Source organism: Phalacrocorax aristotelis, chromosome 12, assembly GCF_949628215.1.
Source record: "Phalacrocorax aristotelis chromosome 12, bGulAri2.1, whole genome shotgun sequence".
NCBI lineage: Eukaryota > Metazoa > Chordata > Aves > Suliformes > Phalacrocoracidae > Phalacrocorax > Phalacrocorax aristotelis.
The window spans coordinates 383,008-402,752 of record NC_134287.1 but is presented as its reverse complement, the minus strand read 5'-3'; the positions used below and the strand labels follow the sequence as shown (position 1 = coordinate 402,752).

Below are 19,745 nucleotides of genomic sequence, written 5' to 3'. Positions count from 1 at the left end.
AGATCTACCAGAAAAATCTCTGTCACACTATGCCCTGTTCTCACCCACCAGTGCTATGGGTTTAGCCATATGAGAGAGTCCCAAAAATGTCAAAGCTCTGGTGCACCCTGAGAGCTGTGAAAGACAAGGAAATTCAGAAAAGCTTCAAGGTTACCCTGAGTTAGATGCAGGCTTGTCTAGCCTTGAAGTTTGTGAGTGATTTAAGTCATCAAAGTCCTTCCAGTCTTTGGCTGGATCAGTGATTCTGGCCTACATATTTTGGTAGATACGTCCTCCTCTGTAATTGTATTCAGTACAATCTTGTTTTGACAAATATGCTTTCCAAACACATTATTATTTCTCAACATATATTTCACGAAGCTCTACATCTATTTTGTACCTTACAGTCATTATTTTGGGCAGTTTTCACCCCAGACTGTTCCCAAGACAAGAAATTGAGTGACTAAGGGAAAAATGCGTGAAAGAAGGTGGCATGAATAACAATGAAGATGGGTGTGCTCACATAAATCGGCAGTCACCATGGTCACAGATGGCCTCCAGATTCAAAACTGCCAGGTGACAGTGATTTGTAGGCAGTGCAGCGATGACAGGCCTTGAAGAGGCTTTTGGAGGACAGCTGAAGTTTGGCAGAGGAGTTCCATTTACAAGAGAAGGTGCCTGAATGGAAAAATGCAGACAAATAAGGAGATAAATATTGGTGGAATGAAGCAGAGGCACAGGAAATCAGGTATTGCATTAAGTAGTGGGTGAAGTATTAGCAATGAAAAAGAAACTGCTCCTTTGACTTTGTTGTAAGTACCAAAGCTGGTACTTTTTCTAATGAAGCATGATTTTTGGTTTGGTTTTAAGTGTCCAGCTTATACTACCTTAACAAACTTGGGGTTTTTTTTCCCACTTGGAGAAATAATGAACACCCACATTCTGAAAACTTTTACTGAAAGAGTGGTGAAAGGCCAAGTATATTAGTATATTGTTAAGAAACAAGGTACATGGGAAATCAATCTGATACAACAGAATTTAATACCTCCTATCCCTGCTTGAATTGATAGTATCTTTCACTAATACCCTGTTTGGGTAGTTCTTACTGAATCATAGCTAGCAGATATGTTACTAGTAAAATCCTTTGGGACAAGTTTTGTAGGCAAAGGTAATATATCTTCCTAAATTAACTGATACAGTCGAGAAAAAAACCAGACAAGCTTCTGGTGATGTCTGCTTCCTAAGTCTTTGACAGAAACACTCTGTCATTCCCAGTGGATTTACCTTGTCTGACCCAAACCTTGGAATATGCCATTTAACTTACTAGTAATGAAACTACAGAGAATAATACAGTCTTGGGTAAGACATGGACATAGTCAGACCTCTTTACTTCTGTATCAAATTTGTTCTTGCCAGGAGCTGTTCACTGAAAAAGTTTGTTCCCAAGGTCCCACTGTCTGAGGAGCCTAAATCTTATGTTCCCAATAAGCATCATTCTAGGACAAATTCACAAGCCTGGATCCCAGCCTATTTAGGTCCTGACAGAAACCATGCATTTCATTTGCATCTGGAAGTGAGCAAGAAGGGAGCATGTGCAAAGACCATTCCAGCGTTATCAAAGATCTAGCAAAGCATTATTCAATTTCTCTGTATATCAGCAGAGAAAGAGGAGGGGGGAAAACCCCACCTGTTAATTGATTTCCTTAGATTTCTAGGAAGGCAAAGAGAAATTTCACACCTTCCTTAGTGCCATGTATTGAGGGCAAGTATCTAAGCAAAAACCATTACAGCTTTAGGAACCACTCACTGGCCCATTGACTTGTCCTAGTATTACACTAATCTACAGGACTAGCACTGTCTTTGCAAGACAAAGCAGAATCAAGCTGACTTCAGAAAGTGACTGTTTAGAGACTGAGTGTTGGAGTTCAAAGAGAAACTTCAAACAAGCTCACTGTGCTTGAAATATATACACTGTACATCTAAAAAAATCCAACACAAACAACAAACTTGATCAAAGAAGAGAAACAGTGCCTAATCATTAGTGATTTGGTAAGAAGGACTCTTCCACTAGTAGGTATATGGTGGTGTTACTTAATGACCAACCCTAACTTCAGCACTTTTAATACATGAGATGAGTCCACAGATCGTTGTATTGGTCTGCTGCAAGTGGAGAAAGCAGGAGCTCGCAGGAAGGTGCTGGAACACAGGCTGCTCTCACATATTCAGGAGATAGAGCAAGAAGGCAGGGGAAAACAGGAGGTCCTTGTTCCACTTGGGGTGTCCAAACTGATGCTGAGCACTTCACAAATGCTGTGCAAGGTTCATACACAAGCTGGAACAAGGCCAAAACTTCTAATGCAATCCACGTACCCATGGAGTAAATCTAAATGTTAGCTACTATTTCCCCTCCCTCAGCTATTTTGAGTTTGTGTCAGACAGAACTTTGGACGTGGCTAATACTTTTTCAAATTGTAAACTACAAAATCCAGGAAACATTTGAGACCATGTTTCTCCTACTGGGACCAAAAAGCAGCTAAAGTCACAGTTCATAAGGTCTACAAAATCCTGATGCAAATCTCATCAAAAGCTTACAAAATTCAAATGCCACTTTCTTGGTCTATCCCTGACAGAGGAGAGAAAACTAAAGCCATTTACACCAACACGAAGAGTCTTGGCAAACCAGTTCTGTAACTTCATGAAAAGGTCAGGACATAGCTCTGGAGTGTGTGACATCAAAAGCTGCCAGGCCCTGAAAAGGTAGGGCCGTCGTTATAGCAGAACTAGATTTAGTGGGAGGTGTTATGCAGCACAATGACAGTATCATTTATGTCCTATTTAACATTTCTAACAACAGATACGACTACACTAATAATTCATATTTCTGCTCTCTCCTATTCTGTTCATTCTCATCAGTAAATCAGAAAATTATGATTAATTTTGAAAGTATTGCTGCTTTATTTCCTAAAATGCATATTTTTAAACCAAATTCTCTGTTCGTCACCGTATTTATACACTACAGTTCACATCCAATGGTAATTTAAATAAAATAGAATTGTCCACTAACAAAATAATTGTGTATGAAGATAATTTGTAAGTCTCTTGAATTTGAATGCCAAATGTACTCTGCCTTCTAGCTCAGTAAGTTTGTCTTTCTCTGCATCCAGATTAGTATCCCAAATAATGTATCAGTGGCCCAAAAGCAAATCAAAATTATTCAGTCTCCTCTTTTCCATGAATGCTGCTATTTCTGTAAAGACATGAAAATTATCTTGCTGGAGTCTGCAAAGATTCTGGAACAGTTAACGCAGTTTTGGTCAACTTTGACACTGATTGGAGTTCCGGTGTGTATTCCCCTTTTTGTCAACTCATTAAGTTTAACTTACCTAGAAGTGCTGTCCAATGAATGCTATGCTATTTAACAGTGTTTGTGAACATGCCATGGTATAACTGAAGTCTCCCAACATCAGCATTTTCTTATCAAAGTCTGACACATGTGCCTTGGCCTCATCTCCTATCCCAAAATTCTCAGTGTGAACCAATAGCCCCGTACAGAAATAATCATGTCTAGTGTAGCAATGGAGCACCATTAAGGAAAACCTTTAAGAGACTAGAAGCCGGGTGGAATGGATCTTTTCCTTCAAAGCCCTGCAAGCCACGATCTTGGTTTACTTGTTTAAAGGAAGCTGTTGCCATTTCTGTTTGACAGGATATCTTGTTTTCCTGTGTCATATTACCTTTTTTTCCCTTGCTACTTGAACTGCTGCTACAAGGGAAACATTAAAGGACTTTATTGGGGTGGAAATAAGGGAATATTGAGGTTCTGTTGGGACCCTGTGTAGTCAGCACTTGTGCAGTAATCAGAATAACCACAAGATTTTTGGAGCCTGGGGGTACATATGCTATTTGCTCCCCTGCTGCTCCAGTGAAGGAAGATCCTGTAGGTCCTTGGGGCTTGAAAGTGTAAGTCCATCTATCTTGCCTGCCTCTGTTTCCCAGTGCTCACAGTTTTCATATAATTGTCAAATAATGGATAGCGTCTTAATTGCTCTTATATGAATGGCATGTTCTGACTCTTTTCTTTCATCTTTCTTTTTTCTTGATTCCTTCTGTACCAAAAGGCACATTTGCTTTCCTCCACGGCCTAATCTCCTTGGATTGGTTTTTCATGGTGCTTTTCTACATAACAGCACTTTCTTCATCCTGACAGAAACAAATTTTGTATCTACCTGCAAACTCTCCTAAATGAAATGGCCTTGCTCTCTGCTTTGTGTAATTATTATTTCTGTAAAAATTAGATCCGTGCAATAGAGTTGCATTCACATTCCTGACAAACATTTCCACGTATTCTTGCAGTTGTATCAAGGCATCTGTGAAGCACTCAGCACAGACAGATGGCTTTGCCATTTGCCAAGAGGTTTTTCTTTTCTACATCAATAGAGTAGTCTTTTTGCTTTAGAGGGAGAGGGTAATAAATTCACATAGCGCAAGGTCGAGCACACAAGAAGCAAGTGATCTATCATATTGTCATGGTGCACACCGATATTTTCGTTGTTCCTGGGCAGTGCTTGTACTAGTCAAGGATTTTTCCAGCTTCCCATGCTCTGCCGGGGGCACAAGAAGCTGGGAGGGGAGGGGGCACAGCTAAGAGAGGGGATTCAAACTGGCCAAAGGGATATTCCATATCATGTAACGTCATGCCCAGAACGTTAACTGGGAGGGACTGGCCGGGGGAGGGAGGCAGCAATCATGCCTCAGGGACAGGCAGCGCCAGTCAGCAGGTGATGAGCGGTTCTATCATTTGTGTTTCTGTTTTTTTTATTTTTTTCCCCCTTTCCTTTTCCATTTTATTACCATTGTTATTATAAGCATTATTATTATAATTTTTAAAAAAATTTGTAATTATTAAACTGTTCTTATCTCAACCACAAGTTTTTTTTTCTCTTGTGCTTTTTGCTCTTCTGATTCTCTCCCCCATCCCACAGGGTTGGGGGGAGTGAGCAAGCGGCTGTGTGGTGTTTAGTTGCTGACTGAGGCTAAACCACGACACATATGTAGGCTTCTTTTTATGTTCTGTTACCAGATCTAGCTCTTTCAGAAGTTGCCAATGCTGTAGCTCCCTCTTACCAACATATAAATGCAGGGCTACTAGTTCTGCACCTCAAAACTTTAAGCCTCTACAGCGTTTCAACTTTCAAATGTTTTCTTGTAATCACAGATAAGGTAAGATTCTGTTAATTATTTTTATTGACAAATGAGGAAGCCCTTGAAGAGACAGGTGAATCTTGTTCAAAGGCAGTCAGTAAGTAGCAGAGCTGCAACAAGTATCTCCTGACCTCTGATCATCACCTCAAAACATGCAGCCTCTGGTTAGTCTGAGCTGCAGGTCAGCATGTGCAGGCAGAGTGTAAACTAACCAAATGTGATTGTTTTATTTTGCAAAAAGCATTACACATAGTGGGCCGCCTTTTTCAACAACTGCATATCAGGATAGTTCAATATCTGTAGTTTCCAAAAATCAGTGTTGGTTAGTGAGGTGTTTTGTAATACTCAGTTTTCTATAAAGTATTAAAATGAGAGATGTTTATTTAAAGCTGACACTCTGAATGCACAGATCAAGTATCTCAGTGACATAAAGACGTAAATGTCACATAAAGTAAATGCGGTGAGGTAGAAACATGCCCTGTAGCATTTTTTTACATTATATTAGCAAGGCAGCAGCATGAAAGTTAAGAACAGAGCTGTACTATGTAAGGAAAAGCAATAAGACTAGACAGGATAGCAGCAAATAGAGTAAAAATTGTTTTAAGTGATTGCTGATTGCAGGTGCCCAATTCGAATTTTTTGTATTTTTATCCTCACAAGTGCTGAGTGTCTGCAGCATCTTTTAAAACAGCTTTTAAGTTATATGAATTTCAATTTAAATATATCAGGGGTGAGGATTCATTCATATGTCACCTTTTTTTTCCCCCCAACTCTAACATCAGTGAAGCCATCTTCAACAATTTGTCATTTATTTAGTTAGTTTCTCTGACAAAGAGGAATTACTTAGTTGGAGCTCAAAAATATTTTGGTCTCCCTGATTATGTAACTAAATAGACTTAAAACAAACGAAGGATGGGTTCAGCACAGCTAACATGGAATAGGGAAATGATGCTGATCTGCCACTGATTGAGACTTATTTCTCCTTTGTAATGCTTCAGTAGACACTTTTTTCCCCTTCCCCTCACCCCTATATGGATAGAGCATAATCTCACACAGTATTCTGTTCACAGATTTTTCTGTTTCAAGGCAGCTGCTAAAATGTACTTCAGGAAATTATTTCTGTTAGTATTGTTACTGAAGGCAGCATCAAGAGCCCTAGCTGGTGGTGCTGGAGTACAGGGTCTCCTTGCCACAGACTTTATGTTATATCACACAAAGCTGAGGCATAAGGAGAATATTGAAATTTCCCCAGAAATGCAATGTGATCACAAAGCAGAATATATCTCACAAAAACGTCTCCCGATTTATGGTGAGTGCTGAGAAAAAGCTAGAAAGCTCCAGTGTTAACCTATTTTCATCTATTTGTGTTTAAACTTAATGTTAAAGTTATATATCAAAGGCAAAGTCATCCAATAATCTATTACCACACACCCCTATCTCCCAAATGCACACCTTGTTTTCACTCAGATAATTGCTACATGAAGACTCTCTCAAATATAATAGGAGTGGGAAAGATAAATACCTAAAATACGGTCTTTTTTCAGGGGAAGGGGGTTGTTATGCACATGCTTCTATATTCCAAACATCAGGAAAAGACTGGACTGTACAGATGAAGAAGTAATTGTTTTTAGCTGTCATATCTCACACACTGCTTCTCATAAGAAGCACAAACCTCCTTTAAAAGTAACTGGAGCGAAGAGCAGATCAGGAACCAATCTGTTTGCTTTGTGTTGATCCACACTTACTACAGCACCTAACAAGAAAACTTGTTCTCCAACTTCTGGTCATGGAGGGAAAAAATGAACTTTGAAAACCTGCATTTGTTACAAGTTTCTGTGAATTTCACAACCTGAACAAGAGCAGTAGTACTTGAAGGAACTCTACCAACCTGTTTCAGAACCAGCAGAGGAAAGAAACTTGTCTCCCAAGTCAGTGCATCGCTGGTGCAATGCTGATGCTGCAGCCTCAGTTCTGGAGGGGAGGATGCACAGCAAAGGTCAGAGTGCATCTAAGTGGACAGTACTGGTCTGGCAAATTCAGGGTTTTCCTCTTAGTGGGTGCTTCTTGTACCTACTCAAGCACCTGTTAGGCGACTGCTAACCTTCTTGTGCTCCAGCCAACACAGCTGCCACGGACAGAGACCTCCTCTCTGACAGAAACATCCTAGCCCAGTGTCTTCCAAACAAAAAGAACCAAATCCTTAGGGAGTGTAAATCAGCTCTATCCCACTGAAAGCTGTGCTATTTATAGATCCTCTAAGAATCTGTCCACACATAAGCAGCTTCAGCAGTAGTGAAATTCATAGCGTAGATGGCATGAACTTTGCCACTACATTGTATATAATTCTGCCAAGTAGCATATCCAACCTCAGCTTGAAATCATCTGAGGCTTTCAAAGCAGTAAATCACTGCAGCATGAAACTGCTAGCATTGATTAAGAGGTGTCAGTCAAGTCTCTTTTATGGGAATTCCAGAGACCAAATCTCTTCCTATTGCAGTGTGTCCCTGGAGGCTGCGGAGAATGCCTTTCCTCAGCAAAGATGACCCTGTGTCTGCTCAACAATGATAAGAGTTCAAACCACAGGCAATCTTTCCTGTGTTGCCTTTAGCAACACTGATATCAAAATAACGTTAGATACTATGGTGATAAGAACAGCTGGAGCCCTGGTTGGGCTATTTTAAGAGAGAAACACGGCTTTCTATTTTGCTAGCACAGATACAGCCCAAATAAAGCCTTCAACAACAATACCTGCCTGCCTTTCAAATGGGTGTGCTGGGAGCTTGCTTATACTGTTCGGATGTGTTTCTGCAGCAGTGTTAGCCAAACATTGCCTCATTCTGTTTAAGCTGTCTGTCTTGGGTAATGGGGCAGTCAGTGTTTTTCTAGCAATCCCAGCAGCTCCCGCCCAGTCATGAAAGATCTAACAGATAAGCTAGCAGCAGAGGTGATTCACTGCAGTCCTCCCACCATCACATATTGTATTTCCTTGTTGTCACTGGCTTGTGGTATGGTTTTAGGCAAGTGCCTTTACCCCATGCTCATTTCTCTTCCACAGTTCACAGGACAAGATAGGACTAAAATTATTGTCCCAAAGACCTTCAGGTTGGACCAGGCCTGGCACAGCATCTCTCAAATGCAGCCACCAGAAACACTGTGCAAGGCTAGCAGAGTTTCAAGTAACTACTAGTGCTGTCATCAGGACTCCATCCACTGTGCAGTTTCTGTAGCCACATGTGCTGTCACAGCAAAAGTCTGTTTGGAACCCTCTGATCTAGCACGTGTTGATCTGCATTACAAAGTGTTTCATAACAAAAGCTTAGAGGAATTAAATACCAGAAAATATGTGGGCATCATACTGCAGTTTACTACCACAATAATTATGTGGCATGCACTGAGGATTTACTACTGCTTTCCAAGCAAACTATCAGGAAACATGAAGGAATTTTCTATGCTTAAGTAAATACTGTTCAAGGAGCAAGACAACCTCCAGCAGTAAAAGGAACTACTGCAGTTTTGGTTGGGACAGATGCCATAGTATTTTATTTTATTAAGAGGAATGGGAATTGCATGATAATTTTTATCCACATGATCTGTATTAACACTTATTAAAATGTTGGTTGTTCAGAACACAATAAAACTGCAACACTTAACCCATTTCAGTTGCTCTGACCAGTCTTCTAGAATCTGCAGGCTTGTTAAAATGTTTTCCACTATACACAAATATTCTGTTTTCACGACAGTTACTGTTCTCCTAGTATCAAGCCTCTGCTAAATGTTTCTAAGCTCAACGACCTGTACCCAAAGAGCAAGGATGTACAGGTACTGCTAAAGGCTTCTCACTTCTAACAAGCCAAATCAACTTCTTGAAGAAACAGCAACTGCTTCTGCATTTAGTCTGCCACTAATCTCTCTCATTCTTTGTGAAACAGACCCAGTCCACATTATTTTTAATAAAGAAGATATCACTGGGACTGATAGAAGGAAAGACTAAGGTGAAATACCTGTAGTGCACATGTATAGCTACTTATGTCACTCTTAGGAGTAAGATGGTCACACTGGGTCTAGAGAAGGGCAAGGCGATACATTAAGTTACTGAAAGAAACTGTTTACAGTTAGCTGAACACTTTCAGGAAGGGGTTATAGTTTCCTACAGCACTCAGGAGGATAAATCCTTTCTGGGGGACAGTAGAGTGTTACTATCAGAGATGGTACTACTTACAAGGCCCAGAAACCTCACAGTTATGGATTAACTGTGCTAACTAGAGAACCCTTCAAGCCACATACATAGTGGCTAACAAAGACACACAAGAATTATGCACTGAAATGCATGAGGGGAACTTCAGAAAAGGTATCCTAACACCACTTCTCAGAAATCAGCTGTTCTATATCCTGTGTTATCTCTGAAAGGCCCAATTCTGTAGCTGCCCTTTATGTGACACTACGCAGTAAGTAGGCTTAAAACCTAGTGAATCCACTCATCAGGGGCTTTCTCCTGTGAGAAGGAATCCTTTTGTAGCACAAGGTAATCACAGCTGTTCCTTCCTCAGCTCCTGCTATAGGAAATGCAGCTGGGAAAGTTCACAATGCCTGGACAGCAACAATTCCTCTGTTCACAGCTTCTGGAATAATGGCTCAGCAACCATTCATATAACTTTTAGAGCAAGGTACAAACTGACAAGTTTTGCTGGGACAAGCTTAGCGCAGTTTGCTGCAAAGCAGGGAAACTACTGCATTCTCTGAACCCCTAACGTTGTCCCCAACCCTATTTCCATCTGCATTCAGCACATAACTACATCTGAGAAAACAATCCTGTAGGATGCAAGTTGTTCAGGGAGTTTCCAATTAATTCAGAACCTCACTAGATAACATCTGTTCACTGTTACAGTGGCTGGCACAGAATGCTGTGCTCGACTACCATTTCAAATGCATATACCAAGATCTTCTGCAGAAGGGAAGTAGAACATGATTAAAACTCATGATTTTTTCCTAAAATTGGAAGACCCATTTCAAACCCTGTAGATAAGCATTTGTAGATATGCCTGTACAAAGAGGAGCTCTGACACCTTAGGCTGGACGACACTCAAAACAAAAAGGCTTGCCCTATTTCTTTTAATTAGTCAAAGTGATAGGCGGGAGATTTTGGTAATGTTTTTAAAGAATCATTTACAGCAATCGGGAACACACTGCAGTCGTCTGTACTCCTTATCTCCTGCCCATCACTCCAAATGAATCACATATTCAAGACCCATCCTTAACTGAAGCAGGATGTGGGGCTTTGCTCAGTTTGAGTTTTCTTAGTTCTCTTGACTTGGATCCACCTGCTTAGGAAGTACTGGAGTAGTCAGACATCAATTCACGAAGGACACTTAAGGGGCTTATTAAAGTCAACAGATCTAAGCACCTGGGCTACTGCAGCTTTGCTTATCAGCATTCATTCAAGAAACTACATAAGCATGCATTTAGGCATGCTTGTTCCTTGTACAGCATTTAGTCATGCTCCTCAATCACACAACTGGAAGTCTAGCAAAATTATACTTCTCAGACAGCTAAATTAGATTATTCAGAACTCCAAGACTCTGCAAATTAGGGTTGCTGGTATCCATCCATATAGCTTAGATAGTACTCTTAAGTAGTAATTTTCCTTCTACTTTCTTCTTTTACATTGCCTGCAATGCAGAAAAAGCTCTCTGCAGGACTCTGTGAAGAGCACAAACAAAACACTAGACAGGACAAGATACGAAAGACAAGAAAACAAGAATTGTGCTTTTTAAAAAGTGTTTTCAGCTAAGCTGTGGATTAGCCCCTCTTTGACTTAATCAGCCTTTCCGTGGTGGCTATAACAGTCACACTCGGATAGAATTAAGACAAGACATGGGGAAAAGAGAACAAATTCACTTGTAAAGGAACTCCGCTAGTGTCTGATATTATTCTAGGTGTGAATTAGCCTAAGTAGTTTATTGCCTAGCAATTTCCATTTTCAAACTCCTGTGCCAACTAATACTTTGCCAAAAGCAGAAAACTGACTGCCAAATCTTATCTTGTAGTTAAGCACAGCACTGCATCTTGAAAACCCATTTTGGGAGAAGGGATGGGCTTGGAGGTAATAAACAGGATAGGAGAGTTCAATGTTATGTGGCCATTCCTCAGTTCCTTCCAAAAATAAACTACTGCACCCTTTAAAACAAAACTTTGACCATGCAAGATATTAAAGTCCTTAGCTCAAGCACTCTTTGTACACAGCAGGAGGAGATGTTATCAGGAGCAGGCCTGCCAACAGAAACAACTGCTAAAGCAAAATCCTTTTGTGACTGGTCCATTGTTTCTGAACACCCAGCAAGGAGCAAAGGGTCTCCCCCTCACTAGAATGGAACAACCCTGTGTAACAGCAAGAAGCTTTGCAAATATCATTAGCTACTATTCAAACAGCAAGACAGTGAAAAAACACAATGTGAGGGCCTACATATGCTTTATCACTTCCCCCCCATTCCCCTCTCCCTACGCACAATCCCTGTCCCAAACAATAAAAGGGAAGGAGGCTGCTGTTTAGCGGATGGAACAGGATATTGTAAGGCAGGACCTCCTGGAGCCAAGCTCAGAGTCAAGTGCAAGCTGCTGTAACACGTGCAGTAGGAACCTGCAGTCAGACTGAAGTTCTTGCTATACCCCTGTACCAGGGGAGTAAGAACGCACAATGACATTTATCATGCCTTGCACAGGTGATCTGCTTTTGGAGTAACACTGCCTCTTTATGCATCCACGCAGGCAGCCTCTGGTCCATGCAGGTGTATTAATACAGTGTCAAAAGCCATCCATGCCACTTGAAGATGACTAACTGTATCCTCACTGGGGTTCTGGAGACTCACAAGTGTCAGATTTGGTGACTGGTCTTTGGTACATCATCCACAAAACAACCCTCATTCAAAGCACATGAAAAAGTCACACAGAGGACAAACAAGAATTATGTTGTTACAGCTGATACAGCCTGAGCAAGATGTATAAAACAGGAAAAGCAGCTAGTAGGAGAATGTAAGAAGATACGAGATAGAACAGTTCCACCTGATGGTGTGCTGCCAATATTTTAAAATAACAGCTCCCAGAAGCTTCTCCCTGTCATGTGATGGATCCCACACAGCAGGAGTGACTGTGCCGCACAGAGAACTGCTGGGTGGGTTGAGGAATCTGTTCGTCTCTTGCTTTCCCCATTTAAACAACTTCATAAACACAACCAAGGAGGGAGGTGGCTCCACTTGGCAGACAGGCTCCTCCTGAGTAAACTTCCTGGAAGTATTTATTGTCTGCTCCTGAAAGCTGAACTGAGCATACTCAATAGCTGTGCACAGAGCTCAGCAGGTACAACCCAAAGCAGTGTTGAAGGGAATGAGGTTGATCCTTCCCCCTTCCAAAATACCTGCTCTTCCAGTATAAGATGCATTTTAAAAGTAATGTAGTTTTACTCCCCAAAATTGCTTGCATGACCCTCAAACAGGGATGAATTAGTAATAACCAGAAAATGCAATTTGGCATAAGAAATCACTTTCCTCTTCAACAAGGGCTGGTTCCTGAAATTCCAGTGACTGTTCTCCTAATACAATTGTCTCAAACCTTACAGACTGACACAGAGTTACCAAGTGGGATAAGTATGTCTTAGATTCTTTCCCCAAGGTGGACAAGCCACCTACACTTAACCCAGAAAAGGAACATGTATATAATCCCCCTCCTTTTAGGCACTCACTTGTTTCCTGACTACTTTTTGGGTCCTCAGAAACAGAAGAGATGTAAACACCACTGCAGTGCAGCAAGGCTCACCCCCATTCTCACTAAGGGATGCAGCGTAGGAGGAACTTGCTCTCAAATCACCCATTTTAGTCCTCTTCCCCCCCACAGCTAGAGATGAAGATTAATTATAAAAGTGACACATATTTCTGCTGCAGGAATTGCTTTGTGTATTTCAGTCACCTAATGCTAAAAATGCCTAACCTTACCCAGACCAGGTTCCCAAAAAATCAAAGCTAGCCAGCTCATTTTATGCTCCGTAAGGAGACAAATGCATCTACCTTACATACTTCTGCCTTTTCATATTTAATAACCAGGTGTTGAATTGTCCTCTAGGGAAGAGTCCTGTCAGGGCTAAGAGACTGAGGTATTACAAAGCTGTTTACATTGAGGCCACTCATGATTTATGCACTATATGATTAGCCAGACTCAGTCTCTAGGGCTAAGCTTGCAGATACTAGTTTCCCATAGACAGAAATAGTAAGCGATCTAATCAGATATTTTGCTATTTAATATGTAGCCTAATTAAGACATAATATATTCAGGAAGTAACATAAAGGTCTATGCCCTGTAAGAGATTTCTTGTAATATGAGAAAATCACTTTTGTATAGGTTTAGAGTGATTAATGAGAGGAAACTAGCATTAGAAAAATAAATAAGAACCAGAAACATGCAGGAATGTTGACAAAGAAATACAGAGGCCCATCAGCAAATAAAAGCAGCACTGTGATCTGGGCTGGAAATAGTTCCTCAAGTAAGTTTATCACCTTTGGTACATTAATAAACCCTTTTGCATGGCATTTGGAAAATGGCACACAGTGCTAAAGACGCTGAAAGTCATGGTAAGGGAAGTAGTCCATGTTACCACCAGGTATTTAAAAGTGCCAAATTCTTCATTCTAGGGGGAAAAAAAGGTAACCTTGTTTCAGAGAAGGCAAGACAAAAACAGATTTGTGCTCTATGCAGGACATTCATTGTGGACAAAACATAATGACAGCAGGCAAACTCCTTTCTTCCAGTAGTTTAAATATAATCTCCCATTCTAACAGGTTGAACTTGTCCAAAGGGTCTGAGTGAGGGTGAGTCAGAATCCACTGCCTGAGAGGACTAAAAGTCAGCTCAGCATCCTTATCAGAGTGTTCAGCCTACTCCCACCAGAGCCAGAAAAAGGAAACCTATCACTGTAACATACCGCATCTTCTCCATAATGCATGTCTGAACCCAGCTACAGTGCAGTTTGAGGTGGGCACTGAGTTTGTCTTGCCTAGACAGCTTCCCCCTAGGTGAGAACTCACATCAGGCCATTACATTCCTCATTTTAGTACTTCTACGACTGTGATCTGTGTTTTGGTTACAAACCTCTATTGACAGCTGGCAGCCAAGACTCCCAGTGTGCATGTAAGTCACACAAAAACACTAAGCAGCCTCCAAAAGGTGTGCTAAATTCCTAGACTTCAAACCACAGAACATCTGTACCTGCAGGGCACCACAGGCTAGGTAGCTAGGGACAAACCACCAAGCTGAATTAGAAGACTAATGCACATGGGAACATGTGCTAGCATCAACTTAGCAAACAAAAATTACCAGAAGCAAGCCACAACACTGTTTTGATAAGCCATGATCCAACATTCAATCTTTCAGGGATTCACATTCCCCCACCCCCTTAATGCTGATGGTGATGCTGTTTTCCTGGGGGTTGGTGTTCCATGACTGCAACACAAGAATACCATGCAATCCCTGTTAAGGAGCAGGAAGAAAATAACTGTTTGAAAGCTTTAGGGTGAGAGCCAGTCTTGACATAAGGATGTCAAAATACAGAAAGTCCACTGCATTCTAGGCACATTTTGCTATTATTCATTTATCCACACTACTAACAGTCTACCAATCATTTCTAGCTTAAAATTTGCTGACTTCCACTTACTGCAACTATCTGTGCTTTAGTGTGAGCTACCTAGATTGCTTTTCCTTTGAGAGACACTTCACTTTGCCAACTTCAGCTACAACCATGAACCCCAAGCATATTATTCAAACTGCATCAGATTTGTCCCAATGTAGAAAATTGCAGGGTCTTACTGAGAAAATATTCAGTTCATTCTACTCTTTAATAACAGTTACTAGGATCCCTGACAGATAGCTGAAGAGCAACTGCCTTTTTTTTAATCAGGAGGTAAATTCAGGTGCTTGAGCAAGATAGAAACTAAATTTTGGCTTATTTCAGGGAGTCCACCTCCGTAATTCCCCCCGCAGAACATGGAATAGCTACAAACAGGACAAACTCAGTGCCTGAAAACAGCATTAGATTAGAAAACATTACTGACTCCATATCCCAACGCACAAAGTAGTGTTATAGTTGTGCCTTTTTTTTAAATGCAGTGACCTTGTCTAGTCACCACTTGCCTTTCAAACTTTCTTCTTAAGCTTTTGAATCCTCAGTTGTGCCTTCATCAGACCAGTAAGAGGGTTTCAGTTGTTTGCACTTTTTTTTAAACTAAACTAATCACCACAGTCAGCTTAGAAGCTTTACCCAAAGTGTAGTTTAAACACAATTACACGACTTGCCAGGTCTTAACTCAGTGAAAGAAAAACTTTTAAGACAATTTTCTTCTTGAGAGAGAATCCTGGGGTACATGGTGATTATTATGGCTGACTAGAGAAAATGAACCTGATGATCTAAGATGTTTTGTATTTAGGATTTTACCCTTGAACCATTTTTCAATGTTTCAAATGCTCAGAAACATTTAACAGACAAAGGAATTGCCACTTCTTTCATTACAAAAGACAAGAAAAATATTTCATCCATGGCATTGCACAAATTCTACAAGACAGTGGTGGAACATCCACAACAATAGTGTGGACTGAACATCTTTTTCAAATAAAAAAATTTAAATTGCAATAATTTTACCCTTATCACAGATAATGATACAGCGACTATTAGCAGTGAGCCAGTCTGCATGGCATATTGTAGATAATGAGGCCAATCTCAATGTTATCAGCATCTCAGTGTTACCTCACGTTAGAAGGAATGAGTAAGCATACTAATCTAGTCACATATTTTTAAAATATGCATTTTAAGAGTTCTGTGAGTCTAGTAAGCCTTAAGCAAGTAATCCCTGTAGAGAATATTCTGATAGTTGTTTCGTGCATCGATGTTACTAGGCAACATTCCTATATTACGCAGTTGGCCATACCTGTGCAAGATCATGCAAAGAAGGATGACATTGCAAAACCATAGGCAGAGCTGGACCCAGACACTTTGAAGACACTGGAGCAATGCAGAAACATGACTGTAAAAGTGTTATGTGACTGCCAGTTTGTATGTATTAGGAAGTACTATAGGAATCCTACAGACTTTTTAGTTTCCCACATCCTTTCTTCTGGTAAATTTACACCTACCTGTACAAAAACCACTCATTTTTCACAGGCTGTCTCTTATAACTCTTGCCTCTGCAGTTGAGTACAACATTACCCTCTTTTTAGGCTTATTCATAGCTGCAAAAAGGTGCTAGCAAATGAGATTCAGGGCATCTCAATGAAGCAGGTAAGAAAGATTTGTCCTAGAACTTATACATTGCTCCTGGGCATAAATATTTTATGACCAGGTAAAGACAGACATCTGTGCTCCTTAAGATTCAGCTTTTCAGAATTTAAGGTCAATTCTTAAAGTTGGGAAGCAACATGCTATGACAAAATAGCAGCCAGTCTGTAATGCTACTATTACAAGGTGCTTTAAGTAAAAAGCAAGGACAGAACCAAAAGACTATTATAAATTGTAGCGAGTATAGAGGATACAATGATCACAGCAGATCCACACCCCCTTATGCCTGTAACACTTGTCTCAACCTGATGTTGCACACCTGTGTTTAGCTATACCATATGAAACATTTTCTTACTGAAGTCTCAGCATTAGACTATAGTTTCATTATTGCATAAATTACCCTGTTGAATTCAGTGGAACCATTCCTGAAAAGTGGTTACCTGCATTGGGAAAGACAGAGTATAAATCTATTTGCAAAAATTGTTTTTATTCAGATTTTTAAGTATGCTCTTCTACAAAGTCATGGTTCTAATAAATTTTGCAAAACATGCATGAAAACTGATGTAAATAATTGCTCATGACAACAGAAGTGTTCAAACATTTACTATGTTTTTTTGCGGAAAAACATTTCATCAGACTTTGAATTTAGAAGTATGCTTCTTATTCCTTATTTGAACTCCTAATAGCATGAGTAAGTTGACAGTTTTATGCCAGCCAACTTTAGGCTGTTTTATATCGATCACCCACCGTTCATGTTTGTTCCCCTACCCCCTATGTTATTGATTTGTGGCTCACTGCATGACTCAGATCAGTGACTACAGAAAAGTCATGCAAAAGTACTCATGCAAAGATTTGTCTTCTCTTTCTAGGAATGTTCTGGTAAGCAAAAGTTTGCATGGATAAATACTGAAAGGAAACCAGTGAAGTACGATGCAAGGGTTGGGGGAGGGGGGTTGTTGGGTTGGAGGGCAGGGGGTGACGATACAACACAGGTGTTTGCCAGCCTTTATTCTTGCAGGAAAACGTTGTGGCATTTTCCTATTTCTGCCATGCATGTGTATTTCATACACCAATAAAAGTATGATCAGACAGAAGTGCAAGCTGGAAGTCAGCAGGGCTGTGCCAGTGCTTAAGCTGGTAATCACTGCAGCGCTTCTGACTTGGTTGAGGGATAACTAACACCGAGGATCCAGACCTTTACATGCTGTCAAAAGGGGAATGCTGTGGAAAACGATTCCCACAGAATCAAGGTTTGTGTACATTTCCTGCCATTCTTTATCTGTAGTTTTCCATTGGTCTAGTTCATAGTTTTATGAAGTGTCACTCCAATTATACTTGTTTTTATAGTTATATAATTCCCCACACCCTCCCCCACCACTGCTAAAGATTCAAGTATAAATAAACTCTAGAAACAATTCTCTAGCTTTTAGGCACTAAGGAATTATATTCCCTTCTATTGCATGGTAACTAGCTGGGCTGTCAATTGAATGGTAAAAAAGAGAAACCCAACTTCAGACAATTAAAGTTTTTTTTTTTAATCTTCTCCTGTTGATACAGCAGCACTGTCACAGCAGAAACTAGTCCAGACTTGCTAACACCAGCAGCATAAGTACTCACTGTTATTGCTACGCAGATTATCAGATCCATGAAAAAAGTAACATGCAATATGCTCAGAAGATATTTACCACAACAGTCTCAAACACTAAGAAGTCAATATCCCGCTCCTACAAACTGCACATCATCTGCAATGCTCCATAAGGAATCAAAGACTCAATTGCATCAATATAGCAGAGCCCTTCCTTTTTCTGGACTCATGTCCTAGGTGGAACTATGGCCTCAAAAGACACTGATATCTGTCTACCATATCCATTAACTACAGCTTTAATGATTTTTTAAAAATTAATATTATTTTATAGAGTCTTTATTAAAGGCTCTTGCTATAACTGCATTCACTTTAGGAGTCTTTAGGATTTCAGCCCCTTTAAATGCACAACTAATTGTCCAAATCTTCTGACCTAGCCAGCCAACCTTTTTTAATCCATCAACTTTAGAGAAATAAACAAACAAGACTCATGGGGTCAAGATTAGAATTCCACCTGATATTCAGAAGGGCTACAGAACTAAATTCTAGATTAAAAAGAACTGGCAACTGCTTTATGCCAAATTCATCACTAGCATAAACAGATGCAATTTCAGAACTTATGCCAAGTTGCAGCCACTTATTCTGAGAACATGACCTTTTTCATTCCGGTTATTGCTACCTCCCCCTGCTCCCCGGTCCCTTCTTTATTTTGGCACACAGCCCAAGACTGCATGCACCAGTTATGTTGTGACTCCAGTCTCAGTTTCCAGTAAGAGGTAAGAACAGCCAAAATGCACATCATGGGGCCCTTATAAATAGTTAATATCTTAAACAACAGTCCTAAAAGAAGAACAGATTGAAAATGGCAGCAAGACACTGGATCTTACAACTTGTCCAAATGCTGGAAATGGAGGAATCAGACTTACTTTGGCTGAGGAATCAGGCTGCACAAGACAGTACAGTTTCAAATACCATTCTATATTGATTTAAAGCAATTAATTCAGCTATGTATTATATTTGGGTCAAGCACAAAGCACTGAGCACTTGTAAATACGTGTTAAACAGCAGGCTAAAGGTTAAAGAGGGATTCAGTTAGCTATTACTACACAGAGACCTCATTAATCCATGGATGCCTCATCCAGGTGTCTAGGTATGCAAAGGCTTAAAGGGTAAGCAAACCAATAGGGTCAACAATGTAAGCTTTTCTATTAATCTAGTAGGGGCTTTAAAAGCTATCCGGATCAGCCAGGCCTGGCGGGTTACTAATCATTTAAAGATTTTGCTGTCTCTTTTCATCATGCCAAGTCTCAGATTTCTCCGGGACAAAATTGCTGAAAATAGCAACTTTAAACAAAGTTATGGCTGAGGATGTTTGTTGCTTGACTTCAAGCCCATGTAAAGGCTGGATCAAAACTCCTACCTTATATCCCTTCACTTTCAGTTGAACAAGGGTTTGACATTCTCTCTTACAGAAAGTCACTTCAAAATTATTTTAGTTTTACATCTTAGCAGCTCGCTAAGATCCCTATTTCAAGTGCCTTTAGCACAACAAGTATTGGACTAATGGCTACAAAAACAAAAGACCAGGCTACAGACAGCACACGTCACAGGAAAGTAGCCGAGAAGCCTTTCATCCCCCCAACCATGATCCAGCTGGTGGATATAAATGCGGAC

At 40.3% G+C, this 19,745-nt stretch overlaps 1 long non-coding RNA gene across 1 annotated transcript in view; it reads right to left on the bottom strand.

Annotated features, from left to right (window-relative positions):
• Positions 1-339: 339 nt before the first annotated feature.
• Positions 340-19,745, bottom strand: part of LOC142063809 (uncharacterized) — a 29,443-nt gene continuing 10,037 nt past the window's right edge. Inside the window, exon 3 of the long non-coding RNA XR_012662909.1 lies at positions 340-657. This is a non-coding gene — a long non-coding RNA (uncharacterized LOC142063809). The remainder of the gene's footprint in view (positions 658-19,745) is intronic.